This window comes from Dermacentor albipictus, chromosome 1 (assembly GCF_038994185.2).
Source record: "Dermacentor albipictus isolate Rhodes 1998 colony chromosome 1, USDA_Dalb.pri_finalv2, whole genome shotgun sequence".
In the NCBI taxonomy this organism is placed as follows: domain Eukaryota; kingdom Metazoa; phylum Arthropoda; class Arachnida; order Ixodida; family Ixodidae; genus Dermacentor; species Dermacentor albipictus.
The window spans coordinates 78,064,678-78,073,321 of NC_091821.1; the positions used below are offsets into that span (position 1 = coordinate 78,064,678).

General features: G+C 44.5%; 1 protein-coding gene across 1 annotated transcript in view; it reads right to left on the bottom strand.

The window, feature by feature from the left end:
• CkIIbeta (casein kinase II subunit beta) overlaps positions 1-8,644 on the bottom strand; it is a 79,406-nt gene that overhangs the window by 15,673 nt on the left and 55,089 nt on the right. The window lies entirely within an intron of this gene.

Below are 8,644 nucleotides of genomic sequence, written 5' to 3' on the forward strand. Positions count from 1 at the left end.
CGTGCCATCGCTGACAGCGGCGAATTCTTTCCATGAAAAACACCGCATTGAACGACAAGAAGCTTAATAGCGAACATCGAAGCAGCCTGGCCTAGCATTGCCACGGTGGTGGCTACGGCTGCCAGCTGTTCTGCGTGCGAGAGCGCCGGTTCGAGGCGGCGACATAATAAAAATGGCGGCGGCGGTGGTTTTCATTAATGCCGTTTCGGACCTGCAGTCATGGCAAAAAGTCCGGAAAATTGGACGGCGAAGGGTTTTTAGGTCCGATATTTCAGACGTTCTTATACACTGGCTCTATGGAGTATGTGGTAGGGCCACGAAGCCGTCCGAATTATCGGGCATGTCCCAAAAATCGGGTGTCCGGAAAATCGGTTGTTGACTGTACACTGGTAACAGCTCCAGCTAACGACATGGCATCAAAGACAATTCGTTACGATTCCTCTTACTTGAGCCAGCATTGATGCAACTTTCATTCCTCTTCAAAAAAATTATAGCCAATTTTCCCAGATATAAGCACAAGTTCCCTAGTATTTCCAGAGTATGCAAAATCCCTGAGAATTCCCGGTTGGTAGACACCCTGCTTGCACCACTCATTCAGTTAAGCTGAACTTCCGCAACCGCTACTGAAGCCTGCCACTCGGCTCAGAAGGAAGCTCGAATTGGCAGCATTTGCAAGTACTGCCGCACAGGTAGGTGCATCCCGTGGAAAAAAAAAATTAATAAAAGTGGCGGCACCCCTCTTACGATGACAGTTGACAGCAATGCGTTGGCATTAAATCAATGCAGTGACACAATGTATTTTCACGGCTGAAATGAGTTCTGTAAATTCAGTATGAAGCAGGAGGACTTCCCCACACTTCCATAAGAACACCTGCCGCTATCATGCGCCGCTGCCACAAAGCCTGCACGTAGCCTCTGAACTGCATGGTGATCCAGTGTGTGCGAGTGCTGAGAAATGTGTCATGTGGCAATCAAACTCCTCTCCCAAGCTTTCTGGTCACGCTGCACCATCTACAAGGGTGAATCAAAAAGTCTTTGCCCCTATACTTTATTAGCCAAAATAAGGTACGTACAGGTAATAACAAATACACGTACTATTCTAAGTACCTTGCACTATTTTCCCACATAGTCTCCACACCAGTTCAACCCCCCCCCCCCCCTCATTTGTCCCATCACAGCACTAAACTTGAGATGCCCCTGTATTAGCAGCGATGCACCCGGCCTCCCCAAACGTTCATTGTCATGAAAATCTTCACAGCTGTCTGCGAACTCGCAACACTACCACCTTACACTTCTTAAAGCAAGACACCTTTCCCCATATGTGGGCTGCATTTCCCTGTGGATTTCAATGGACATTCGTCCCTTGTTCCCTAGAAAACAAATCACACTTCGTTGGTGGTACGCCGTGCACATGTGAAGTTCAATCATGATCTTCAGCAACTGACAGCAGTGCCGTGCCATGGAGCTACTGGCAGATAAGGCTGGGCCAGTCCAAGAAAGTACCACCGCTGGGAATGGATATGCTGCATTTGCATTCACAGCCATAACTTGGCTAAAAAGATAGGGGTGAAAACTTTCCGATTCGCCCCCCGAGGTATTACTGCAGAGAAGTCCACGCATGGCCTCTGATACGAGAAGTGCAGTGCGCCGGTGTCTGCGAACACTGGGAATTGTTCCCTCATTTGCCGCACATTCAGTGCACATGCTCAGTGAACCTAGTTGGCCAGTGGTTCATTGAAAAGCAGCCCATATCTAGTGTATTCATGGCGCAGCTGGCTAAAACATTGGTGTGAAATTCATTTATTCAAAGTGATACATTACCAGTACATGTGTGGCATAGCCTGCTAATGCATTGAGTTGCTGTCCTGGAGAAACCCCTGTGATGTAAATTCGTTTCTGCTTGGCATCGAAGAAATTCAAGGGAGCCTTTTCATCATCGTATAGTGGCACATTCCGCGTGGCACACACTTAGTAGTCACCCACGCTGGCATCAAATACATTCGTTGGAGAGTGGCACACACCTACTGGCACATACCAAGTGTCCCAATTTGGCATGAAAGAGGTTCATTGAAGACCAGCACGGACCGAGTGGCACATACATAGTGCTCCAAGTTGGCATGAAAGAGTTTCTCAGAGGTGTCTACCTAGTCCCACATCTATAGTCAGCATGTCGATGGAAAGAGAAATGGTGGTACATATAAACACATTGGCATAATTAGTGACCCAAATTGGTTCGACAGTTAGTTTTGAACCCTGTCACCTCAGCACAATAGCCCAATGCACTAATCATTCCACCACAGACTACCCAGCAACCAAGGTAGGCGAGAAAACAGATACAAAGATACATACATACATACGAGGGTTGATCCAGAAATACGGTTCCCATAATTTTAGAAATAGAAAACATTGTTTATTCTCATAGAAATTTACATCACTGGAAAGCTGAAACTTTGCTCTATTTTTCTAAATAATCGCCATCTTTTCTATGCACTTTTGTAGACGGTGCTCCAATTTCTGTATCCCAATGTTGTAAAACTCCGCCGCCAACCCGTTGAGGAAGCATTTCACCTATTCTTCGACTTCGTCGCTCCGGAAGCGTTGGCCACTCAAATGTTCCTTTAACTTGGGGAACAAGTGATAATCACTAGGCACGAGGTCTGGACTGTACGGTGGGTAGGACATGACAGTCCACCCAAAATTTGTCAAAAGTTCTGGGGTTTGACGGGAAATGAGAGGTCGGGCGTTGTAGTGAAGCAGCGTTACACTTGCTGCCAGTCATCCTCGCCGGCAGTTCTGGATAGCTCGCCTGAGTTTTCTTAGTGTTGCACAATAACTGTGCGAGTTGATTGTTCTCCCATGTTCCATGAAATCGATCAGCAGTACCTCCTTACAATCCGAAAAAACACTGGCCACGACTTTGCAAGCAGAAGGAGCATGAACTTCTTTGCGACTGGTGACTCCGGGTGACGCCACTGTTTGGATTTTTGTTTCGTTTCGGGAGTAAAATGAAACACCTATGTTTCGTCTCCCGTAACAATAGAGTCTTGCAATCTTTCCTTATCTTCACGACACTTTTGAATAAACTGGCGAGCACAGTTAAGGCGTTTCTCCTTGTGGCCTCATGTCAATAGCCACAATACCCATAGAGCACAACACTTGTGATATCCCAATTTTTCAGTCAAAGCTCTTTCCACTGTACCATAAGAACTCCCAGGAATCTGAGCAACAAGTACACGAATGGTGATCCTACTGTTTTGAAGAACTTCGCATTGGACCATCTCGATAACCGCCTCCGAAACTGACGGTCTTCCACTCCGTTCTTCATCGTGGACTTTCTTCCGACGGGTACTAAACTCCCTGCACCACTTTCGGATGTGTTGAACAAACATACGCTTGTCGTCATACACCACTGTCAACTGACGATGAATATCCATGGGTGGATATTCATCGTCTCGCACTTGGCAGGATCAACAAATGGGAACCTCCATATCGGACGGCTGCTGAGCCAAAAATGAGCGGCACAGCAAAGCGCTGCCGGGGGGGAATCGAGAGTGGGGGAACAGACGCGTGCAGCAGTGTTGCCGAATTTCACCTTGTACCTTCTCGTGTGGCTGGGGCTCTTTGGGAACCTTATATTTCTGCATCAACCCTCATACGTACATACAAACATAAATACATACATACATACATGCATGCATGCATGCATGCATGCATGTAATGTACGCACATATATATATATATATATATATATATATATATATATATATATATATATATATATATATATATATATATATATATATATATATATATATATATATAGCCCCCGGAAAGTGTGCGTGCAAAGTATTTTAAGAATGCTAACACATTTAAAAGCCATCCATGTCATTCTGCCAGAAAGCAGTCACATAGTCTGCACAGCCATTCGTTCTGATCACTGTAGCTGCATGAACGTCTCTGCTTGGAAGCTGCTGGAACACTTTGGCTGACGAACAGCATGATGGCCTATATACAGTTTGGAGACAGTCACACGAGCATGTTAAGTTTGCACCTTTGACAAGCAACAATGCTCTCGCTTGCATGCACTTGTGCGGTTTCGCTGCGGCAACAAATCATTGCTGCAGGTCACGTTTAAAGTGCAGTATAAATTTTAGCTATCTTAGCATCTCTGGCATGACACATCCGGCTTCACCAGGCACTGTCAAGTGTGCTAAGAACCCTGAACATATTGATTGATCAGACAACTACTGCCACCTGTAGTGAAGGATGATAAGTAGCTCAGGCTCAGCACGGCTGGGCTAGAGGGGTCTACACGGGTCTACCCTCAAGCCTGGCCCTGTCTACCTATGGGTTCAGTGCAAAGTGCCCATAATGTGGGAAGGTTTCACCCATTTTGCTCTGGCAGCACCACATTCCTGCATGGCTTGCAGCCGCATCTACATCATGGCCACCGTGTCACGTTACCCTTCATGACAAATGCAGCATGCGGTTTTTGCTGACAGCATTTCTGGCACTGTGTAAGACAGGCTTTCACTTGTCTACTTCAACACGTCCAGTGTAGAGGCACGCGAAATGGCTCAAACAAGATGATGATGATAATAATCATCATCAGCAGCAGCAGCCTATCTTACGTCTACTGCAGGACGAAGGCCTCTACCTGCAATTTCCAATTACCCCTGTCCTGCACCAACCGATTCCAACTAGCACACATGAATTTCCTGATTTCATCCCCCCTCTACTCTTCTGCCATCCTCAATTGCACTTCCCTTGGCACTCATTCTGTAACCCTAATGGTCCACCAATTATCTAACCTACGCATTATATGACCTGCCCAGCTCCATTTTTTTCTCTTAATGTCAACTGGAATATCGGCTATATCCATTTGCTCTCTGATCCAAACCGCTCTCTTTCTGTCTCTTAAGGTTATGCCTAGCATTCTTCATTCCATCACTCTTTGAGCAGTCCTTAGCTTGTTCTACAAGTTTCTGCCCCATATGTCAGCACCGGTAAAATGCACTGATTGTACAGGTTCCTTTTCAATGATAATCGTAAGCTTCCTGTCAGAAGCTGACAATGTGTGCCGTATGCACTCCAAACCATTTTTATTCTTCTGTGAACTTCCTACTCATGATCCGGGTTCCCTGTGAGTAATTGACCTAGGTGAACGTACTGCTTCACAGACTCTAGAGGCTGACTGGCGGTCCTGAACACCTGTTCCCTTGCCCAGCTATTCATCATTATCTTTGTCTTCTGCATATTAATCTTCAACCCCACTGTTACACTCTCTGTTAAAGTCCTCAATCATTTATTGCAACTCATGTGCATTGCTGCTGGATAGAACAATGTCATTGGCAAACCAAAGGTTGCTGAGATATTCACCGTTGATCCTTACTCCTAAGCCTTACCAGTTCAATAGCTTGAATAGCATTGAAGAGATTGTGTCTCCTGTCTGACCCCTTCTTTTTAGGTATCTTCCTGCTTTTCTTGTGTAGAATTAAGGTGGCTGTATAATCTCTGTAGATATTTTCCAAGGTATTCACGTAAGCATTCTGTACTTCTTGATTATGTAATGCCTCTATGACTGCTGGTATCTCTACTGAGTCAAATGCCTTTTCATAATCTATGAAAGCCATATAGAGAGGCTTATTGTGTTCTGCGGATTTCTTGATAACATGATTAATGACATGGATGTGACCCGTTGTAGAGTATCCCTTTCTGAAGCCAGCCTGTTCCCTTCGTTGACTAAAGTCCAGTGTTGCCCTTATTCTATTGGAGATTATTTTGGCAAATATTTAATATAATACTGGGAGTAAGCTAATGGGCCTATAATTTTTCAATTCTTTAACATATCCCTTTTTATGGATTAGCATGTTTGTATTCTTCCGGTTCTCTAGGACCGCTGAAGTCAATGGACAATTTGTATAGACCTTTTCATCGGGCGAGGAGAAAAGGGGGCGCGGCAAGCTTTTCCTCCTCTCTTGCTTGTGCAATCCGGCATGGCGCTGCTTGAAAGTATTGTTCTCGCGTGCTGCAGAACGATTTCGACATGTTTTAGCTCATACTTTGTGAAATTTACGCAATGTCCATTCATACAAGGTCGTCGGCGAACCAGTGTGTAGGCTTTCGATGCATCAGTGACTACAATATGCAGAAATATATCTCTTGGTAGCGCAAACATGTGACATGCATCATCAGCCGTGGTGTGTGTACATGTTGTGAGCTATTTTGGATGTATCAGTCTTAATCCAACGAAAAGAACCGACGTCATTGTATTGCCAGGAAATGGAAAATCTGCTCAATATCTGATGGCTTGGCGTAGGGACTAAAACGTAAGAGCGCATGCTAGTGTACGGCCAACCAAAGGCAACCCCGAAACATCTAAGTGCCAGACGCCATCAAATATTTGTGATAGATCGGCATTGTTCTCACGTATTTCAAGTCTAGTCGACTTGAAATCACTACGATATGTCTACGCAAGCCTCCTGTATGAGGCCAATGGTGCTGCTCAACACAGCGATCACTGCGGTTGGTGAACCAGCATGATACATATACAAGCTATTTGCTTCAGCATGGCCTTTTTTGCCCTGTAAAGCCATAATATCCGAAAGGGATCGCATAAAAAGAATGCGACGGCTATTTGTGAGGTCAAAATTTTCGTAATACAGATGAGGGCGTCGAGAGCACAGGATGAAACAAAACCGGAAAAAAAAAGACGGTTGTCAACCTCTTTCTTGAAGAGAGAGAGAACGGGCTAATGCTGTAATAAGACTTCGCACGGTCATGCCACACAACGTTTATAAATGTATAAATGTTGATGTCGCATGCTTGAACCATGCGCTATATAGAGCAAAGATATATATAATACAGCATCTACCACTGCTTCAGACGCTCAAGCAGTTCATAACGGATGCTTTGTTGGACAAGTGTAATTCACCCTGTAAGGCATGCTGTTACGACTAACCAAAACTATTTTATCCATGGGTGGAAACTACGTCCACCGATACAAATAGTCACGTAATACAATCTACAGCTAACAGTTTGAACGCTTCTCAAAGTATAACAGCACAACTTCTAGCATAGCAGAACGGTACCCATGCTGTTACAATCGTCGCATATGTTTCATTGCTCCTAAACCGCAACTTAGAACTAAAGGAGAATACTGCTATAAGGACACATTAGTGAACAGAATTTTCATAAATATACAATTGATCTCAGAGGGTGATGTAGGCTCAAACACGCACGCACACATCGTGCTGCGTGCTCCGTCCGCCTAACACCACCAAAAGTCTGGCCATGCTGACTTAAACCACTTCAGTACGTCTCACAGACCTGTTTTCCATGTAGAAGAAGCCACGTCACACTAAACAGACCACGTGAGCGCAAAAAGAAATGCCAAAAACCAGCGCCGAGCGCATACCCGACATACAAGACGAAGTGCTCGCCCAAGCCAGCATGCCTACTGCCCATAGATTGCGCCACTGCGTACGCAATATGGTGGTGGCCATAAAGGAACGGTCTATAGAAAGACGCCAGTTTTTCAAGCATTACGTCTCCTCCATCTTTGATTAAATCGACTGTTATTCCATCTTCTCCTGCCGCTTTTCCCCATTTCATGTCTTGCAAGGCCCTTCTAACCTCATCGCTAGTTATAGGAGTCTGCAACTTGTTTATTACTGCTTCGAATGGAGGTATTGTGGCTCCTCTGAATAGTGTACAGGTCAGTATAGAATTCTGCTGCTTTTATTATACCTTCAAGATTGCGAATGATGTTACCCTGCTTATCTTCAAGTATATACATCTTGGTTTGTCCTATGCCAAGTTTCCTTCTCACTGATTTCATGCTGCGTCCATCTTTTACGGTTTCCTCAGTCTTTCTCACATTAAAATTTCGAATATCCCTTATTTTCTCCTTGTTGATCAGTTTGGACAGTTATGCAAATTCTGGCTTACCTCATGAGTTGGATACTTTCATTCTTTGTCGTTTCTTTATTAGGTCCTTTGTTACTTCGGAGAGCTTGTGTACTGGTTGCCTTGGTGCCTTACCTCCCACTTCAATGGGTGCTTCTGAAGCAGCCTAGTTACGGTTTCATGCATTACCTTTATTTCATCTTGATCTCTCTGTTTTAAGGCTCCATATTTGTTTACAAGTAGCAGCCTGAATTTGTCTGCTTTTACCCTTACTGTGTCTAGGTTGACCGGTTTCTTCCTGACCAATTTTACTCTTTCTCTCTTCAAATTGAGGTGAATTCTAGACCTCACCAACCTATGATCACTACACTTTACTCTACCTAACACTTCAACATCCTTCACTATGCTGGGATCGGCAGAGAGTATGAAACCTATTTCATTTCTTGTTTCACCATTAGGGCTTTTCCAGGTCCCCTTTCTATTGCTATGCTTCCAGAAGGTGTTCATTATTCGCAACTTATTCCTTTCCGCTAATTCTACCAGCATCTCTCCTCTAGCGTTCCTAGAATCGATGCCGCAGTCACCAGTTGCTTGCTGACCAGCCTGCTTTTTCCCCACTTTTGCATTGAACTCGTCCATTACTACAGTATACTGAGTTTGTACTTTTCTCATCGTTAATTCAACATCTTCATAAAACTGATCTATTTCATCATCATAACTGGATGTTGGAGCGTAG